Source organism: Dromiciops gliroides, chromosome 2, assembly GCF_019393635.1.
Source record: "Dromiciops gliroides isolate mDroGli1 chromosome 2, mDroGli1.pri, whole genome shotgun sequence".
Lineage (NCBI taxonomy): Eukaryota > Metazoa > Chordata > Mammalia > Microbiotheria > Microbiotheriidae > Dromiciops > Dromiciops gliroides.
In genome coordinates, this window is record NC_057862.1 from 239154992 (window position 1) to 239177228 (window position 22237).

Consider the following 22237-nt stretch of genomic DNA (forward strand, 5'->3'; position numbering starts at 1 on the left):
ATTTATATGACCACACAGAATACATAAATGTCTTCCAAAGCTGCACACTTACATAACACCTTAATGTTTACAACAGCTCTAAAACGTAGGTCTTACATTCATAATCCCCCCCTTTTCACTTAAGAAGGGTTAAATAATTTAACCTTGAGGATTATTATTTTATTTGATCCTCAAGGCAGTCCTGTGAGATAGGTCCAATTTTAATCCCCATTTCACATTTGTTTAGTTGAGGAAACTAGGGCAGGCAGAAGTTAAGTTTCTTGCCCAAGGTCACACAGCTAATGTCTTGAGGCTGCATTTGAACTGAATCCAGGCCAAGTGCCTGGATTCCACTGTGCCAACTAGCTGACCCTAAAGAACACACAGTTATTAAGTGATTTGAACATGATTCTTCTAATTCTAAGTCAAGTCATTAAACACTCCTATGCACCATGTGCTCTACTACCCTCACACAGCAAAAAATAAGGAATTTAAAAAATATGTGCTCACTTATGGGACTACCTTATAGATCAAGCAGGTTCTTAAATTCAGGTATTTCCCAAAATGAACTTGGAAAACCAATCCATCCAATATTTATTAGGTGTCTCATTATATGAAACCTCCCCCCCCCACCTTAATTCTTGAAGAGGACCATGACATCTGGGTGATGTCATGACTTGCAGTGAACTGGATTTAAGAGAGAGAGGGTTCTGCAAAGTCACCAGCCTCACTCTCTCCTCCAGAGCCATCTGTGTCTAGTGGCAAGATAAACATCAAGACGACTGGAGACTGCCCGAATGTTTTAAGGCAATTAGGGTTAAGTGACTTGCCCAGGGTCAAACAGCTAGTAAGTATCTGAGGTGAAATTTGAACTCTGGGCCTCCCAACTTCAGCTGTCTGCTATATGAAAGGTGTTGTGCTAGGCACATGAGGACATAAAAAGATCAATAACTCCATTATTTTGTTTGTCAGCCCAGGGCAGTATTCCTTTGCTGTCCATTTAAAAGGGGACTCCCTACGAATATGGTAAACAAAATTGGGGGGTGGGGAGAGCTAGGTGTCGCAGTGGATAAAGGACCGGCCCTGGATTCAGGAAGACCTGAGTTCAAATCCGGCTTCAGACACTTGACACTTACTAGCTGTGTGACCCTGGGCAAGTCACTTAACCCTCATTGCCCTGCAAAAAAAACCAAACCAAACCAAAACAGAAAATTGGGAGAAGAAAGGGTGAGGAGGTAATGGTTGGTGGGTCAGCAAAATGACCTCTGGGTAGCTGAAGCCCAGGGTCAAAAAGCGCCCCAGCCAAGTTTGTCCAAGGCCGACCCTAAATCGAAAAGTAGCATACTAGCTTCCACAAGGGTTGGTTTTGAACTTGAACTTGGCCCGGATGGCTTTTGTTTTTTGTTTTCCTTTCTACGAGGCTGTCGTGTGTCCCCAGGCTTGTTTGGGGTCAGCGTTTTGGTTCTGCTCCTGAAATCTCCCAAATAAAAAGTGAATTAGGTAAAATAAAAATAAAAATAAGTGAATTAAGGACTTTTCGACCCCGCCCCCTCTCTCCCCGCCCACCCGGGCCGCCTCCTCTTCCTGACAGTCATTCGGGATCAAGGTCATTCCGATTTCCAACAGTCGGGTGTGGGCACAGCACCGGGGAGCCGCCCCCTCAGCATGGGAATGGAAAGCCAAAAGCAAAAAAAAAAAGTTTGGATGCACTGCACTAAGCGCCTCCCGAACTCTGGCAACACCCTAAGCACGCTGTGCCGGGGACCCCAGTCGCCTTACCTGCTTCACCACTCCCGACGTGGGCTCCCCTTCCACGTGCTCGCTCCCGCCCGTCCCACGCGGGAATCTCTTCCACGTGCTCCACCCTCTTGTCTCCAGGACTAGACTTTCTGGTCTTTCGTCCCCTCCCCCAACGTCCCCTCCCTTCTCTTCCCGTCCCAGGCCCTGCGAAGCGGGGAAGCAGCTGTCAGTCCCGAGAGAATGGGAGCGGGGTTGGCGAACCCAAGTGGCTCCCGGGAACCCAACCGGGGCTCAGAAGTAGCGCTTCCCGTAAATACCCCAGAATCTAAACCCGGGCCGGGAAGGTGACGGGAAGAAGGTGGAGCTGGAGAGAGAGAGAGAAAGAGAGGAAAAAAAAAGACCGAGGGTTTCTCGGTGTCAGCCAATCCTCTGCTACGGACCCGCCCTCTCGAGGCCTTGCGGTGGATTGGTCAACTCCTGCCTCATCATTGGATTTTGCTGCCGTCAGTCAGAGCCATGCGCACTTGTCTGAAAGGAGCCGGGTGGGCTGGACACGCGGGAGGGGTGGAGGGGAAGAGAAAGGAGAGATGGTGTCACGTGACAAGGAGGCGGTGCCAAGGTGCCGGGTCCGCAAGAGCCTTCATCTCTGTGGGATGCTGTCCGATAGCACGTGGGAGGCAGTCCCTTCCTTCCTTTGTTTTTTAACCGTTTATTATGGACTTGCTGGTGTAATTTATGTTTTCTGTCTCGCCAATTTCCGAAAAGGATTTGAGGCTGCTCCACAAGTTAAAGTGTGGATTATAAATGGACTATTAAAACGAAAAGTAGCCGCGTGCCTTGGGAACACGGGGCCCCTGGGTCCAGGTGTTGACTCTTGTCTCGCACCGTCCTCATCTTTAAGACTTTGCACTAAATCTCTTCGGTCCCTCGGGTTTAAAGGCTGTAAGATGCAACTCTAAGATTGTATGATTAAAAAAAAATAATCTAAAAGGAGTAGAGAAGTCTATATACTCCTTAGCTCCCGAGGTGAATTGATGAGTGAGGCGGAACTTTTCACTGGGCTCGGAGCTTCCTGACAGCCAAGGTAAAAGAGAAGCCCCGCCCCCTCTCGTCTACTCCCTTTTCTCATTGATAGATAAAAGGAAGAATAGAAACTGGTCTGGAGAGACTGACTTTAACCCACTCCTGGATTCTAAAAGGCATTTGGTGTGGCGGATGCGTGGACAACCCAATGGTTTATTTTCAATGACATTTAAAAGAAAAAAAGTACTAAACTCAAGCACGAACTAAAACGAGCACTTCCATATGCCTAGTTGAACAGAAATAGTAGATTGCACAGGAAGCTTGGTATCTCTACCTACCAATTACTTTTCCTTTTAAGTATATGATAAACTCAACACTGCGTATTTGCAGAAATTCTGGTTAAGTGGACACTTTAGATGTAGATACCTTATGAAAGCTTTCTGACGTTCCCATTTAAATGGGATTAAAAAGGGGAGAATTTGGAGCAAGGATTCTTTTTTTTTGTGGGGGGGGGGTGCAATGAGGGTTAAGTGATTTGCCCAGGGTCACACAGCTAGTAAGTATTAAGTATCTGAAGCCATATTTGAACTCAGGCCCTTCGGAATCCGGGGTCAGTGCTTTATCCGCTGCGCCACCTAGCTGCCTCCTAATAGATTTTATTTTATTTTAATTTTTGTGTGTGAGGTAATTGGGGTTAAGTGACTTGTTCAGGGTCACACAGCTAGTAAGTGTCAAGTATCTGAGGCTGGATTTGAACTAAAAAATGAAGGGGTTGGCCCCTATGGGTTTTTTTTTGGGGGGGCCAATGAGGGTTAAGTGACTTGCCCAGGGTCACGCAGCTAATAAGTGTCAAGTGTCTGAGGCCGGATTTGAACTCAGGTTCTCCTGAATCCAGGGCTGGTGCTTTATCCACTACATCACCTAGCTGCCCTCTGGAGCAAAGATTCTTAATTTTTTTTGTATCATGGACCACCGGCATAAAATCTAGTGATACCTATGCTGTCCCCCTTTCTCAGAACGCTGCTTTTAAATACATAAAACAAAATATACTGGATTATTTTTTATTTTTTTGGTGAGGCAATTGGGGTTAAGTGACTTGCCCAGGGTCACACAGCTAGTAAGTGGTAAGTGTCTGAGTTGGGATTTGAACTCAGGTACTCCCAAATCCAGGGCAAGTGCTCTATCCACTGAGCCATCTAGCTGCCCCTACATTGGATTATAAAGGAAACCAAGTGTATAGAAATTCAGCTATGATCATATTTTAAAAATCCATGGATCTCAGGTTATGAAACTCCTGATAGAGGGACAGTTAATATGTCCATTAGGTTTTCTTTTTCTCAAAGCTCATGCTTTTGAAGTCCATTATTTCTGGTTGGAATATTTGAAGAACACTTGAAGAGCCAACATTTTGTGGTCTTGATTATGTAGTTAGCTTGCTGTGTGGCCCATAGAAAGTCATTTCACCACCTCTCTGTACCTCAGTTTTCCCATTTAGGTTTCCTCTGAGCTATGACATCATAGGACTTCCAGTTGTAAGGAAACATGAGTATACATGTACTCATTTTTTGTAAAACATGAAATGAGGCACTTAGGTGGCACAATGTCATAGAATCTGGAACTTGGAGTCATGAAGTCCTGAGGTCGAATTCTGCCTGAGATACTAGTTTACTTAACCTCATAAGTCACTTAAACTCTCCATGCCTCAGTTTTCTCATCTATAAAATGAGGATAATAATAGCACCTCTCTTAGGGAGTTGTTTTGGGGTTCTAATTAATTAGCACCAATCAATCATTAAACATTTATTAAATACCAACTATGTGAAGGGTGCTGTGCTACAAAATTTGCAAATATAAATGTTAGCTTTTATTTTATGTGCAAAAGGCTTTATTGGTACTTAAAAATTCAGTTCAATAACCTTTATTAATTATGATGGGCCAGTCTCTGGGTATAGAAAGCATTCTGCCGAGAATCAAAAAATATAAAATATCTGGGAAATATCTAGGAAATTTGTTCTTGTGGGGGTTAGGAATGCTAACAACTCAGAGGATCAGGCCCTTGAATTGGGGATTGAATGCAGCTACAGATTCCAAGAGGTAATAAAGTTAGAGCTAGAAAGGACTTTAAAGGTCACCTATTCTTTTTTTTTTTTTTGTGGGGCAATGGGGGTTAAGTGACTTGCCCAGGGTCACACAGCTAGTAAGTGTCAAGTGTCTGAGGCCGGATTTGAACTCAGGTCCTCCTGTCTCCAGGCCCGGTGCTCTATCCACTGTGCCACCTAGCCGCCTCCAAGGTCACCTATTCTAACCCCTTCATTTTATATATGAGCAAATAGAACCCCAGGGAAACAGTGATTTGCTAGAGGTCATACAATCTCCAGAATTCTCATTAATAGTCATAATAGCCTAGTATTTATATAATGTTTTAAGGTTTGCAAAGTGCTTTACAAATATCTCATTCTCACAACAATCCTGGGGGTAGGATGGGATGAGTGCTTTTATTATCTTCATTTTACAGATGAGGAAACTGAGGCAGATAGGTTAAGTGACTTGCCCAGGGTCACACAGCTGACAAGTATATAAGGTCAGATTTGGACTCAAGTCTCCCTGACTACAGCTTCAGCACTATCTGCTGCACTATCGTTTCATCTATGTCAGTACTGCCTAGACCCCATAATCTCTTCTCTACCTTAATAGACAGATTTATGAATTACTATGTGCCCCTCCCCCCCCTCCCCGAAAAGAAATCATCACTGGGGGAGGGGGGAACGGAGAAGATGGATGAAAATTTCTAAGACAAGCTTTCTCAAAGTGAAATTGATTGTCAAACAATGGATATCATGGGCCCTATGCTTAAAACTATTGTAATTTCGTAGGACTTGCTAGAATTCATATCCAACTGTCATAGTATTTGAGGGCTGAGGGTCACCTCTAAATCAAAATGAGTTGTTAGAGGAAGAAATTAATAGAGATAGGACTTTGCCTAGGTACTTTACCTTTTAGATGAATCTTAGCACCTTCCCTTTGAGATGACCCCCAATTTATATTGTCTAGATCTTGATTTCACATAGTTGTTTTCATATCTCCCCCATTAGATTGTGAGTTCCCTCAGAATAGGGACAGTATTTTACCTTTCTTTCTATCTTCAGTGCTTAGCATAGTGCCTCCCTGGCACATAGTAGGTCCTTAATAAATTCTAGTTGACTGACATCATACAAATGTTGACTAGATGTTGTAGTGGATAGATTACTGGGCTTGTAGTCCAGAAGATCTTGAGTTTAAATCCTGCTTCAGACACTTACTAGTTGTATGACCCTGGGCAAGTCACTTAACCTCTCTCAGACTCAAATTCCTCAATTCCTCATTTGTACAAGTCAATCATTTATTAAATACCTATTATGTGTCAGGTGGGCAGCTGGTGGTACAGTATATAGAGTGTCATGCCAGGAGTCAGGAAGACTCATCTTCCTGAGTTCAAATCCATCTTCAGACACTTAACCCTGTTTGCCTCAGTTTCATTATCTGTAAAATGAGCCAGAGAAGGAAATGGCAAACCATTCCAGTATCTTTGCCAAGAAAACCCCAAATGGGGTCATGGAGAGTCAGACATGACTGAAAAATGATTGAACAACAAAAATGTACCAGGCAGGCATTGTGCTAAGTACTGGGGTTACAAAGGCAAATATAGCCCCTCAAAGAACTTTATACAAGATAAATTGGAGATAATCTTAGAGGGAATGCAGTAACATTAAGGAAGCCTGGGAAAGGCTTCTTGAAGAATGTGGGATTTCAGCTGAGATTTGAAGAAAGAGAAGCCAGGAGGTAGAGATGAGGAGTGAGGTCATTCCAAGAATGAGGAACAGTCACTGAAAATATACTGCATGCAGTGAGGGTTAAAGTGACTTGCCCAGGGTCACACAGCTAGTAAGTGTCAAGTGTCTGAGACCAGATTTAAACTCAGGCCCTCCTGAATCCAGGGCAAGTGTTTTATCCACTGTGCCACTTAACTGCCCTGCAGTTATCTTTACAATATTGCCATTACTGTGTAAATTTTTAACCTGGTTCTGCTCACTCCTCTTTGCATTAGTTCATGCAAATTTTCCTAGGTTTTTCAACCATCTCCATTCTGTCTTTTTTTCTTTTTCTTTTTTTTTGCGGGGCAATGAGGGTTAAGTGATGTGCTCAGGGTCACACAGCTAGTAAGTGTCAAGTGTCTGAGGGTGGATTTGAACTCAGACCCTCCTGAATCCAGGGCTGGTGCTTTATCCACTGCACCACCTAGCTGTCCCCCATTATTTCTTGAGTTTTTGTTTTGTTTTGTTTTTTTTAGTGAAGCAATTGGGGTTAAGTGACTTGCCCAGGGTCACACAGCTAGTAAGTGTTAAGTGTCTGATGCCGTATTTGAACTCAGGTACTTCTGACTCCAGGGCGGGTGCTTTATCCACTTCGCCACCTAGCTGCCCCTCCCCTCATTATTTCTTACAATAGTATCCCATCACATTATACTATAACTTGTTCAGAAATTCCCCAATTGATGGGCATCCCCTCAGTTTCCAATTCTTTGCCACCACAAAAAGAATTGCTGTGAATAATTTTTGTATGTATGGGTCCTTCTTCCCTTTGGTCTCTTTGGGGTATAGATCTAGTATCAGTATTGCTGGGTCAGAGAGTAAAAACTGTTTTATATCCTTTTGGGTATAGTTCCAAATCGCTTTCTGGAATGGTTGGACTAGTTCAGAGCTCTACCAAGAGTGCATTAGTGTGCCTGTTTTTTCCACATTCTTTCCAGTGTTTGTCATTTTAAATTTTTGTTAATGGGTATGAAGTGCTACCTCAGTTGTTTTAATTTGTGTCTCTCTAATTGTTAGTAATTTAAGGTATTTTTACATTTCCTTTTCAATGGTTCTTTCTTCTCAGGACATCACTGAACTAAACAAATTATTCACTTTCACTGACCCGCCCTGGTGCTGAGCTTCATGCACTGAATTACAGCTTGCTTTGGCACCTTTTTTTCCCCTGATAGAAGTATTTTTTTTCCAGTTACATATAAAAATAATTCTCAACATTTGTTTATACAAGCTTTCCAATTTCAGATTTTTCTCCCTCCCTCCCTCCCCTCCCTTCCCCCTCCTCTAGATCGCAGGTAATCTGATATAAGTTATATATATATATATACACATAATAACATTAAACGTATTTCTGCATTAGTCATATTATAAGAGAAGAATCAGAGCAATGAGGAAAAACCTCAAAAAAGAAAAAACAACAGCACACCAAAAGCAAAAGAAATAGTATGGATCAATCAGCATCTATACTCCACAGTTCTTTTTTTTTTTCTGGATTTGGAGATCCCCTTCCATCATGGGTCCCCTGGAACTCTTCTGTACCATTGTATTGGTGAGAAGAATCTAGTCCATCACAGTAGATCAACACACAATGTTGATAGATACTGTGTACAATGTTCTTCTGGTTCTTCTCTTCTCACTCATCATCAGTTTATGCAAGTCCTTCCAGGTTTCTCTGAACTCCTCCTGCTCATTGTTTCTTATAGCACAATAGAATTCATATACCACAACTTGTTCAGCCATTCCCCCAATAGATGGGCAGCCCCATAATTTCCAATTCCTTGCTACCACAAAAAGAGCAGCTATAAATATTTTTATACATGTGGGTCCTTTTTCCTTTTTTATGCTCTCTTTGGGGAAAAGACCCAAAAGTGGTATTGCTGAGTCAAAGGGTGTGCACAGCTTTATAGACCTTTGGGCATAATTCCATAACCATCCACAAGCATTATATGTAATGGAGATAAGTTCAAGGCCTTCCCAATAAGATCAGGGGTGAAACAGGGATGTCCATTATCACCTGTATTATTCAATATTGTACTAGAAATGTTAGCATTAGCAATCAGAGAAGAAAAAGGAATTAAAGGAATCAGAATAAGCAAGGAGGAAACAAAACTATCACTCTTTGCAGATGATATGATGGTATACTTAGAGAATCCTAGAGAATCAACTCAAAAATTACTTGAAACAATTAACAACTTTAGCAAAGTAGCAGGATATAAAATAAATCCACATAAATCGTCAGCATTTCTATATGTGACCAACAAAGTCCAGCAGCAAGAGATAGGATGAGAAATTCCATTTAAAGTAACAGTAGATCATATAAAATACTTAGGAGTCTACTTGCCAAGACAAACCCAGGAACTCTATGAACACAGTTACCAAACACTTTTCACACAAATCAAATCAGATCTAAATAATTGGAAAGATATCAATTGCTCATGGATAGGCCGAGCTAATATAGTAAAAATGACAATCCTAAATTAATTTACCTATTCAGCGCCATACCAATCAGACTACCTAAAAATTATTTTATAGAGCTAGAAAAAATAATAACAAAATTCATCTGGAAAAACAAAAAGTCAAGAATATCAAGTGTAACGATTGGAATAACGCCACCTGCTGGATACTTACTGTAGAGGAGTTCTGCCCATGAAGGGAAGGTCTTTGAGGGCAAGACCAGGAGTCAGGAAGTGACGCGGGCTAGTGGGAGGAGGAAGGAAGAGACTGGCGCTCAGTCTCTTGCTCTTTTCCTCTGGACTCTGGTGGAGAAGGGAGCTAGAAATGTGCTCTCCCTTTAATAGATAGAAATCTAGGCCTTTTTCTCTCTCTTTACCAAATTCTTATTCTCCTTAATAAATGCTTAAAAGTCTAACTCTTGCTAAAGCTTATAATTTATTGGCGACCACTCATTAGATATTTTAGACAGTTTAGCTAGAATTTTAGCCCTTAACACAAGGGAAATAATGAAAAAATGCATAGGAAGGTGGGTTAGCTGTACCAAATCTGGAGCTTTACTATAAAGTGGCAGTGATCAAAACTATCTGGTACTAGCTAAGAAATAGAGTGGAGGATCAATGGAATAGGCTAGGCACAGGAGACACAGTAGCAAATGACATTAGTAATGCAGTGTTTGATAAACCCAAAGAATCCAACTTCTGGGATAGGAATTCAGTATTTGGCAAAAACTGCTGGGAAAACTGGAAGATAGTGCGGCAGAAATTAGGCATAGACCAACATCTAACACCTTATACTAAAATAAGGTCAAAATGGGTACATGATTTAGACATAAGAAGTGATATAATAGGTAAATTAGGAGAGAAAGGAATAGTCTACCTTTCAGATCTTTGGAAAGGAGAATAGTTTATGACCAAACAAGAGATAGAGAATATTATGAAATGCAAAATGGATGATTTTGATTATATTAAATTAAAAAGGTTTTGTACAAACAGAAGCAATGCATTCAAAATTAGAAGGGAGGCAGAAAGCTGGGAAATAATTTTTGTGGCCAGTACTTCTGATAAAGGTCTCATTTCTAAAATATATAGGGAACTAAATCAAATTTATATGAATCCAAGTCATTCCCCAATTGAGAAATGGTCAAAGGATATGAACAGGCAGTTTTCTGATGAAGAAATCAAAGCTATCTATTCCCATATGAAAAAATGCTCTAGGGGCAGCTAGGTGGCACAGTGGATAGCGCACCAGCCCTGGATTCAGGAAGACCTGAGTTCAAATCTGACCTCAGACACTTAACCCTTACTAGCTGTGTGACCCTGGGCAAGTCACTTAACCCCAATTGCCTCACCAAAAAAAAAAAATGTTCTAAATCACTATTGATTAGAGAGATGCAAATTAAAACCACTCTGAGATACCACCTGACACCTACCAGATTGGCTAATATGACAACAAAGGAAAATAATGAATGTTGGAGAAGCTATGGGAAAATTGGAACACTAATGCATTATTGGTGGAGCTGTGAACTGATCTAGCCATTCTGGAGAGCAATCTGGAATTTGGCATTTTTAAAAATGTAAGTCATTAGTAGAGTCACAGCGCTGTTCATTTGTGGCTGGTGGTAGAGTCAGAAGAAGAGAAAGCACACGTGGCTAGATTCTCTAGCCTCAGGCACAATGTACAGTGCAGACAGTCAAAGCAACCATTTTCAGTCTTGTGAAAGAAGAACAGGAATAGAATAAAGATATTGCTGATTTGATGTAGAGTCACTTTTCAGGCAAATCCAGAACTTTTATCAGGCTACATGCTAATTCTATTTAAAGCAAACTTCTGAAGAGTAGGGGGCGAGATAATAGCTAGCATTTATGTGATGCTTTAAGGTTTGTTTGCCAAATGCTGGATAAACATTTTATTTGATCCTCCCAATAACCCTGGGAAGTTGGTGCTGTTATTATCCTATTTTACAGTTGAGGACATTGAGGCAGATAAAGGTTAAATAATTTGCCCAGGAACACACAGCTAGTGAGTGCCTGAGGCCAGATTTGAACTTAGGTCGTCCTGATTTCCAGTCTATGCTCTATTTACTACACCCCCTAATTTGAGAAATAACCTCTTTATGAGACATGTTCAATTTCTTCCTCCGATATTTGCCATGTTACCTAGTTTGATGTCAACCTAGCCTGTGATTTCTTATTTTTGCTTTTGTTTTTTGTGGGGCAATGAGGGTTAAGTGACTTTCCCAGGGTCACACAGCTAGTAAGTGTCAAGTGTCTGAGGCCAGATTTGAACTCAGGTTCTCCTGAATCCAGGGCTGGTGCTTTATCCACTGTGCCACCTAGCTGCCCCTAGCTTGTGATTTCTTAATTAATATTTGGTGTCATTATAATGACAATGTGAGTAATTGATGATGAAAGAATTAGGTAATGACAATTGAGAAGATTCAAGGACATTCACATTCAAATGACCATAATACATTTTGCTGAAAAAAAACCAACCCCAAAACAAAACAAAAACATGAGCCTTGTAAAGGATATAATCAACGTGTGTGTGTGTGTGTGTGTGTGTGTGTGTGTGTGTGTGTGTGTGTGTGAGAGAGAGAGAGACAGACAGAGAGAGAGATAGACAGACAGACAGAAAGGAGATTGTTAGGATCTGAATGCAATGGTTTAGGCAAGAGCTAGTGAGAAGCTCTAAACTGAAATTGTAGACATGGGATTAGAAAGAAGGGGACATATCCAAAAACTTTTGTAGGCAGAACCAATAGGATTTAGTGACTAAAGGGATTTGGAGGTAGACTAGGGGATGAGTTAGATAACACCATTAAGCATGGATAACTTAGGAGAATGGTGATGCCATTAAATAGAAGGAACAGATTTTAGGGGAAGATGATGAATTTGGTTTAGTTTGCTGAGTTAGTAGAACATTCAGGTAGAGTTTATCTAGGAAATTACTGGACATGTGGGTTTGGAATCTAGGAGAGAAATCTCAGAATTATAGGATTTAGAGTTAAATGGAACCTTGGATATCATAGATTCACATAGATGTAATGAGTCAGTCTCAATGTGTTACTGGAAGGGAGGCAGAATAGATACCTCTTCTCCCCCTATCTTCTCCAAAGGAGACTTTAATTCCTTTCAGGAAGGGAAGCAGGAAGTTGGAGCCAGAAGCTAGACCTCTCTGCTCTTCTCAGAAAGAGGGGTACTAGGCTAGAATTATATCTCTCTGTTCCCTGAAATGTTATTAGTCTAGGAGATTTAATTTTAAGGTTCAAGCTAAACTCCTGATTGCTATTTGTTACTAGAGAATGGAAGACCTCAAGTATTATATCCAAGGCTTCACTACCTTCCCACCAAATATTAGTTCCATGGTGAATACACATAGAAAATAGCAAAGAAACCCATTTTGCCAAGTTGATAGCAAAACAGAACTTAGAAAGTATACTTATGAGAAAATATACCTGACAATGCAGAGTAAGCAGCTCTCTCATTGGGAGAGCTCAACCAAGAGAGAGTCCTATATCTCACCTGGGGAAAAAATTCCCCTAGTGTAGCAATTTGGGGATAAGGCATGATTGAAGTTCTACATGTTGGATTCTTCCCAATCTTTCTGTTTTCATAATCCTGAAAAGGGTGACATTTCTCTTTTCTCTCTAAGCTGGAAGCCAGAAACACCTGAAAAGACTGAAGAGCCCCATAGAGTGAAGAGATTAAAGAGATCAGATCTCTCTTTTCTCCTCCTCTCACATATTCTGTGTCATGCAGGCTCAGGTCATTGATCTCTATTAATAAGGAGAGAGTCCCATACGACTTTGGGGCTTGGGTAACATCAGATTATAATTTTAGAGCTAGAAGGAACCTTAGGGGCCTGTCTAGTTTAATTTCCTTATTTAAAGAATGTGGAAATTAAGGCCCAGGAAAGTTAAATGATTTGACTAGGGCTTACACAGGCAATAAGTAGGAAATCTGAGATTCAAACCCAGGTTTTCTCACTACAAATCCAAGGATTTTTCTACTGCAGTATGGAATTGATAGTTGAAAACAAGTGTGTGTGTGTGTGTGTGTGTGTGTGTGTGTGTGTGTGAGAGAGAGAGAGAGAGAGAGAGAGAGAGAGAGAGAGAGAGAGAGAGAGAGAGAGAGAGATGAGAGATGAGAGATGGTGGGGGGGGAGAGGCAAAAACAGAATCCTAGGGAAAACAAACCATAAGTGAATGGGAAGAGGAAGATTAGTCAGAGGAGAGATCTGAGAGATAGGACAAGATCCAAGACTGAGAAATGTCATAGGAAGCCAAAGGAGGAGAAAATATCAGTAAGGAAGGGGTACTGAAGCAGTGTCAAATCCACAGAAAGATTAGGAAGGATGAAGGCTGAAAAAAGACAATTCAGTTTGGTTGTTAGAGGGTATTAATGATCTGGGAGAGCAATTTTAGTAGATCGGGAAGGATGGCAGCCAGATAACATGAAGTTGAAAGTTGAATAGACAACGAAGAAAGAAAAGCAACCAGTGTAGACTACTCTTCTAGAAGTTTGGTAGTTTAGAAGTCTTGGGGGGGAGCTAGATGATGCTAAGTCACTGCTCTATTTTTCTCTTCTCTTCTCTTCTCTTCTCTTCTCTTCTCTTCTCTTCTCTTCTCTTCTCTTCTCTTCTCTTCTCTTCTCTTCTCTTCTCTTCTCTTCTCTTCTCTTCTCTTCTCTTCTCTTCTCTTCTCTTTCTGGTGAGGCAATTGGGGTTAAGTGATTTGCCCAGGATCACACAGCTAGTAAGTGTTAAGTGTCTGAGGCTGGATTCGAACTCAGGCCCTCCTGACTCCAGGGCCGGTGCTCTATCCACTACACCACCTAGCTGCCCTGGCTTTATTTTTCTTAAAGGATAAGGAAGTCTTTCTTGAAGTTGCTATGGATAAAGCCTAGAACACGAATAGAGAATTCGATTCCATGGGGGTGGGGAATTAGGACTAGGACCTTGGAAGATAGCACTAAGGGAAACAAGCATTTATTAAGCATCTGTGTGCCAGGTCTATGTAAAACATTTAACAAATATCTCATTTGACTAAGATTCATGTTGGTGGAAGAAAAAACAAATGTCTTTAGAGTGAAAAGGGTTCTAATAATACCAGACTGAACAAAAATAGGGAACCTGGAGTGTGGGATAGTGGAAAGAATGCTAAATCAGATAGCATAAATTTCAATCCTGGCTCTGATACTTAACTCTGTGGTTGTAGGCAAGTCACTTTATCTCTCTAGAGCTCAATGACTTCATCTATACCCTAGAAGGGGTTGGACTTAATGAGGGTCCCTACCAGCTCTACATTCTATGATCCTATAAGCACAGAGAATAAAGTTGACCCAGCTTTCACCCAGCAATAGCTTAAACAGTGATAGTACCTTAAGTATAGCAAAGCACTTTACATACATTGTCCCACAGGATGCTTATAACAACCCTGTGAGGTAAGTGGCATAAGTATGATTATTCCCATTTTGGAGATGAGGAAGCTGAGGCCTGAGAAGTTTTGACTTATCTTTTAATTTTTAAATTTTATTTTCTAAAATTCAATTTTATGTTATTTTCAGTTTTGAATTATCCCCTTCCCCTTCTAATACCCATTTAAGAAGGCAAGAAAAACAAAAACTATTATGGGCATGTATATGCATATTTGTCATACAAAATAAACTCCCACATTAGGCATGTCCAAAAAAATGAAGAAAAAGAAAGAGAAGAAAATATGCTTCAATCTGCAATCTGAGTCCATCAGCTCTCTCCTGGAGGCAGAAAGCATATTTAATCATGAGCCCTCTAGAATTGTAGGGGTTCATTGTATTGATCATTTACTAAGTTTTTTGGTGGTTGATTATTTTTTGTTCTTTTTGCGGGGCAATGAGGGTTAAATGACTTGCTCAGGGTCACACAGCAAGTAAGTGTGTTAAGCATCTGAGGCCGGATTTGAACTCAGGTCCTCCTGAATCCAGGGCCAGTGCTTTATCTATTGTACCACCTATCTGCCCCTGTGGTTGATTATTTTAACAATATTGTGGTTATTGTGTAAATTTTTCACTTGGTTCTGTTTATTTATAATTGTATTAGTTCATACAGATCTTTTCAGTTTTTTCTGAAATAATTTCTTATAACACAATAGTATTCTATCACATTCACACACTATAACATATTCAGCCATTCCCCAATTGATGGGTATCCCCTCAGTTTCCAATTCTTTGCCACCACAAGAGTTGCTATAGATATTTTTTTTGGTACATACTGGCCCTTTCTTTCTTTATTTGATCTCTTAGTGATATAGATTTAGTAGCACTATTGCTAGGTCAAAGAAACACACAGTTTAATAGTTTTTTGGGCATAGTTCCAAATTACTTTCCAAAATAGTTGGATTAATCCACAGTTCCAGCAACAGGACCTTTAGCATGTCATTTTCCTTTATTGTCATCTTCGCAAACCTGTTGGATGTGAGGTGGTACCTTAGAGTTGTTTAAATTTGCATCTCTTGAATTAATATATTATTAATGATTTAGAGCATTTTTATATGGCTATTGATAGATTTGATTTATTCTTCTGAAAACTCCCTGTTCATATCCTTTGGCTATCAACTGGGGAATGGCTCTTATTCTTATACATTTGACTCAGTTTCTTGTATGTCTTAGAAATTTGACCTTTATCAGAGAAACTTGCTGCAGATTTCCTATTTCCTGCATTTCTTCTAATTTTAGCTCAATTAGTTTCATTTGTGCAAAAACTTTTTAATTTTATGTAATCAAAAGTATTCATTTGAATTTCTCTGTCTCGAGTTTGGTATAATGAACTCTTCCCCTATGCATATATTTGATAGATAAATTCTTTTCTACTCCACTAATTTGCTTATGATGTCACCCTTTGTATTGAAAAGCATGTACCCATTTTGAGCATATCTTGCTCTACAGTGTGAGATGTTTGTCAGTGCCCAGTTTCTGCCAGACTACTTTTCAGTTTTCTCAACAGTTTTTGTTAACTATTGAGTTCTTGACCCAATAGTTGGAATTGTTGGGTTTATCAAATACTAGATTATTGTATTCATTTGCTTCTGTATATTGTATGCCTGATTTGTTTCACTGATCAACTCTCTATTTCTTACCCAGCACCAGATTGTTTTGACAATCATACCTTTATAGTACAATTTAAGATCTGGTATTTCTGGATCCCTTCCTTACCATTTCCCCCTCTCCCCCATTTATTTAGGTTATTATTGACCTTTTGATCCTCTAAATAAATCCTGTTATTATTTTTTTAGTTCTACAAAGTACTTCTTTGGTAGTTTAACTGATATGTCAATGAATAAATAAATTAATTTAGGCAGTTTTATTGTTTTTATTATATGACTTAGCTTACCCACAAGCAATTAATATTTCTCCAATTATTTTGTTTTGACTTTGTTTTTGTGAAGCGTTTTGTAATTGTGTTATATAGTTCCTCTGTATGTCTTAGCAGGTGGATTCCTAAGTATTTTATGTTGTCCATAGTTTACTTTAAATGGAATTTGTCTATTTCTTCCTCCTGGATTTTGTTGGCAATATACAGAAATGCAAATGATTTGTGTAGGTTTATTTTATATCCTGTAACTTTGCTGAAGTTGTTATGAGATCTATACTTAACTTTTCTAGAATTCAATTAATCTCTTTAAATTCTTTCTTGTTTTAATTAGTTTTTTGCTGACTTTGTAGGGCAGAAGTGTCAAACATGGGTGAGCTTGATCCAGATTAAAATAGATTTGGGAAATATTTAACAAAATAAATTAAAATATGATAGAATAAGAATAATGCTAATAAATGGTTTCCTAAGTCATTGTGTGGCCCACAAAGATCCTTATATACTTTTTAGTGGTCTATTTTTATTTGTTTGACATCACTACTTTAAGTAAACCATCATATCATCTGCAAAAAACATTAGTTTATTTCCTCTTTGCATATCCTTTCAATTTCTTTTTCTTGTCTAATAGCTATAGCTAGCATTTCTAGTACAATATTGAAAAGTAATGGTGATAATGGACATCTTTCCTTCTTCTTGGAAACATTGATCTTTTTTGGAAAGGCTTCTGGTTTATCCATTTTACAGATGATTGCTTTTGGTTTTAGGAAGATACTATGTGTCATTTTAAGGAAAGCTCCATTTAGTCCTATGCTTTCTGATGCTCCTCCTCTCCCCTTTTAAAAAACAGGAATGGGTATTACATTTTGTCATAAGTTTTTTCTGCATCCATTGGAATGATAATGATTTTTGTTGATTTTGTTACTAATATATTCAATTATGTTTCTAGCTTTTCTAATATTGAACCAGACTTAACATTCCTAGTATAAATCCAGCCTAGTCACAATGTATGACCTTTATAATACATTCCTATAGTTTCCTTGCTAATATTTTATTCACTTTTTTGGCCAATAATATTTATTAGAAAAATTTGTTTATAGTTTTCTGTCTCTGTTTTGACTTTTTCTGCTTTAGGTATCAAGACCACATCTATGGCATAGAAGGAATTTGGTGGGATCCTTTCTTTACCTATTTTTTTCAAATAGTTAATTTGTTGGTAGAATTAACTGTTGATAGAATTCACTTGAAATCCATCTGGTTATGGAGATTTTAATTTAGGAGTTCATTTATAACTTGTTCAATTTCTTTTTCTAAGAATTCTATTTTTTTGTTCTGTTAATCTGTATTTTATAAATATTCAACCATTTCACTTGGACGTTTGGTTTTATTGGCATACAGTTGGGTGAAATAGCTTCTTTTATTGCTTTTATCTCTTTGTTGGTTGTGAATTTACCTTTTAAATTTTTGATTATGGTAATTTGGTTTCCTTCTTTCTCGTTCTTAATCAATTTAGTTCATTATTTAATTGTTTTTTAAATGACTCCTAGTTTTTTTTTTTAACTTAATGATTTAAAAAAAACTTTTGCTTTTACTTCTCTCTCCTTTGTTTTTCAGGATTTCTATTTTGGTATTTAATTGGGGATTTAAAATTTGTTGGTTTTCTAGTTGTTTCCGTTGAATGCCTAATTTGTTGATCTGCTCTTTTTCTCTTTTATTGATGAAAGAGTTTGACGTATACATTTTCCTCTAAGTACTGATTTGGTTGCATCACACAATTTTAGTATCTTGTTTCATTGTTGTCATTATCATAATGAAAATATTGATTGTTTCTGTGATTTGTTCTTTGAGGTACCCATTCTTTAGAATTAAATTAGTTTCCAACTAATTTTTAATGCATGCTTCAAAGCCTCTTTTTGTGTAATTTTTAATTGAACTATGGTCAGAAGAAGATGTGTTTAATATTTCTGCTTTTCTGCATTTGATTGTGATTTTTTTTAAAATTCCTTTAAATGTGGTCAATTTTTGAGAAAGTGCCATACATAGGTAAGAATAGGTTTACTATCTTCTATTCCCATTCAATATTCTCCAGAAGTCTATCATAGTTAACTTTTCTAAAATTCTATTGATCTCTTTAACTTATTTCTTGTTTATGTTTTGTTTTGATATGTCTAGAGTTCTAAGAGGGGGTAGATTGAGGTCCCCACTATTATAGTTTTATTGTTTATTTTTTCCTGCAACTCATTTAACTTTTCATTTATGAATTTTGATACAATGCCATATGGTGCATATATTCAATATTGATATTAGTTTGATGTTTATGGTAATTTTAAATAAAATGTAGTTTCCCTGATTATCTCTTTTAATTAGGTCTATTTCTGCTTTTGCTTTGTCTGAGATCATGATTGCTATCACAGCATTTTTTGCAAAGCTAAAGTAAATTTTGATATGTTGTTTCTTTGTTGTCATTATCATAATAAAAATATCGGTTGTTTCTATGTCTTGAGAAAAACAAAACAAAACAAAACTCTTCTGAGTTTTGTCAACTTCCAGAAAATTTTTAATGGCTAAAACAAGAGATTTTATAATATTTTAAGATATATATCTATACATATGTTATGAAAATGCAAATGGTAAGAGGCTGTTTGATCTATGAAAGGAAAGACAGAGTGAGGTACAATGTTCAGCTTCTTTCAGTAGCCAAAAGAGCAGCAAATATAATTTTTATTTCCCCCCCTTTTAACAAAACCCAGCAACTATTTCATTTCTGCCTATTATTTTCAAGAACTTTCACTAAAATACAGTTAACAGTAATTTTCATGACACAGTGAAGTCTAGGCATTTTTCCCAATGGAAATCATTCAAAATTTAAGAGGCCAAGGATTGTTTTCCTTTAGGTTATTCCTTCTCAATAAGGGAATAAGCAGAATATATTACAGAACCATTAAAATACTAGCATGGAATAATGACCATTATATGCCTGATTTTCACATTAGAAGAATATTTGCTAAGCTATAGGAATGGGACATAATAATAAAGAACCATTGGCATTCAATTTGAGAGTTTAGGTTAATAGAATTTTCTTAGAAACTATGAGGACTTTTAGCCAGTCCTGCACTTTGTTTTTTGTGTTTTGTGTTTTTTGGAACACTTTGAGTTTTTAAAAATTTATTTTCTTTTTAACATTTATTTATTTTTTTCTTCAGGGTGTGACATCTTTTTTTTTTTTTTTTTAACCAGCAAGGCAATGTAGTTTACAGTTTTACCCACGAGGTGGCATATCACTCCAACCACCATCACAGTGGTATGGTCAGTCTTGAAGCTTGTGCAAAAAATTTCCTCTAGGATCTCGATCCCTCCAAGCCATGGGGATTCAAAGACTGAGGCAAAGGAATACCTTGATGATGCAGATTTAGGTTGAATCTAGGGTATGATACACACTTATTCTCTGGTTTTAGAAATTTAGAACAATTGATAACTCTAGAGTCTTACCCTTGGTTGTTTAGCAGATTTCCTATTCTGTTTATGATTCACAGGCAATCAACTTTTCTGTGTCAACATTGCCACGCTGTTTATTAAATATCTTCAAGAAAATTGCAAAGAAACAATATATTTTTCCACAATGGAACATTTTACCAAATCATCTCCAGACTCCCTCTTGACTTCTTTAGGATTCCTGGGGTAACAGTTCCATAGCACCTGCTCTTGCAGGTCATGAGAGGGATTAAGGAAGGAGTTTCATGTCAGAAACCTTTCTGTGGATGGGGACTGTAAGCACTGGGAAGTACAGGAGTACTGAAGGTTTAGAGCATGCTCTCACCTTTTTACCGATCAATACAGATTGTCAGAAGTTTCCTGGTGCTTGGTCCAGTTTGGATTTGACATTCTACATGCTAGTTTCTGATTGGCTGTTCTAGCTTCTGGTCTAATCTAGGTCCCAGAAGCTGATTGTCAGGTTGGGGGCTCATTGCTGTAACTTTCCCTTCCCCTAGGCCCAAATGACTACTGTGAAGTCTCCCTCTCAGGCCACAGCTGCAGCACACACCATGATCAACAGCACTGCTTTCCCAATCCCAGCTGTGACCCCATTTAGTTCTGGATCCCACATACCTCACTGTCACTGCTCTGGCCTTGGGCTCAGCTTCTTCTCTGCTCTGTGTCACCTTTCAGGGCCTTGGCAATCCTTTCAGGTACTAGGTGATATAATGGGGAACAAGGAGAAAGGAAGGGATAATCATTTATTAAATGCCTACCATGTGCTGGACAGTGGCTAATCTTTACAAATCTTATCTCATTTGATTGTTACAACAACCCAGGGAAGTAGGTGTTATTACCCCCATTTTATAGATGAGAAAACTGCTCTTGAGAGGTTAAATAATTTGCCCAAGGTCATCTAGCTAGTAAGGATAGTTTAATTCAGGTCTTCCTTGACTCTAGGCCCAGACCTCTATAGATTTCTGGGTTTAGAATCAAGGAAGACCTGAGTTTGAATCCTGCCTTTGGACCTTCAGAGGGCACTATTGCTAGGGCACAGGTTATATCATGTTAGGGACAAGTGATAGGTAGTACAGCATGATTGATAGAGGACAGGGATTAGAGTAAAAAAGATCTGGGTTCAAGTCCTGCCTATGGTACACACGTACTAGTATGTGACCATTGGGCAGTTGCCTCAGGCAACTCTCTATGATCATGAGTTCCAGAGGAATTGATCTATTGATGGCATCAGAGGTCTGGAGTTCCCCTCCCCCTAAAAGACAGGGCTCAAGGAGCAGTGTTTCAATTTCAGGTTTGCTCTCATTTCACCCTGTTATTGTGTAGCACTTTCTTCTTCAGTGTAGAAACTCTACATTCAAGAGTAAATGTCCTACTGCTCCTCTTGGAGTCTCCCTGCACCCCTTTATAGAGGTTGCACTGGCTGCTTTAACTGCTCATGTGCTTTTCTCTCTGCTCCTATTAGTCTAGGTAGAATGGAGTGTCAGAAGGATAGGAGCCACAATGGGGGGGGGGTGAGGGGGAAGGGGAGGGGAGAAGAGAAGGCACTTTTCTCTGCATTAGCTTGGAGCCTACACAAGGAACCCCCTGTAGTGCTGTCAGATTTTTGAAACACCCTGGTGAGTAATGGCAATCATGTTTAGCGCAGGAGCCAATGAAAGAGGACCAGGTTTCATTGCCCTGCCCTGTCTTTAGCCTCATCCCAAATGCACTTAAGTAGAAACAAGATAAATGCAGAGAAGAGTTGGCAGCATGCACTGTTATTCTTAAAGCTCTCCTGCACAGTCTTGGAAAAGACAGCACAGGCTTCAGCCTATCTGTATCTACTTACTCTCTTCTTCACTAATAGGGTTTTCTTAGGGCTAAGGATTTGCTCAGATGTCTGTATAGAGTGATCCATCCTTGATCCTTCCAAGGCAGTTAGTCTCCCTTCACTGGCTTAATCTTGGAGACAGGGCTGGGGATGGTATGATGGAGGTTATTGGAGTTTTTAATCCAGGCACTGGTTTGGAAATTTATCTTTAGAATAACAGAGGCATAAATCTGTCTGCAGCTACCAATACAGGTGAAAGATGAGTCATTGGACAGCAACAATCCACTAGACAAAAAAGGTTCTCTGTGTTCTTCTGGAAGCTATATATGTGACTATACTGATCCACAAACCATCGTCCTAGCACCCAGATGATGTCATCAGGTTTTCAAATTTAAATGATTATTTTGTAATAATAACTTATATTTTTATAGCAATTTAAGATTTAGAAAATACTTTTCTCATAGCAACTTATTGGTATAGTTGATAATATAAGCATTGTTATACCCATTTTACAGATGAAGAAAGTAAGGCACAGGTAGGTTAAATAATGTGC

General features: G+C 38.8%; 1 protein-coding gene across 2 annotated transcripts in view; it reads right to left on the reverse strand.

Moving 5' to 3' along the window:
- Nucleotides 1-2134, reverse strand: part of DCAF4 (DDB1 and CUL4 associated factor 4) — a 38388-nt gene extending 36254 nt beyond the window's left edge. For both annotated transcript variants that reach the window (XM_043989956.1, XM_043989955.1), the window contains exon 1: nucleotides 1759-2134. The gene's annotated coding sequence lies outside the window, so the exon portion shown is untranslated. The remainder of the gene's footprint in view (nucleotides 1-1758) is intronic.
- Nucleotides 2135-22237: the final 20103 nt, after the last annotated feature.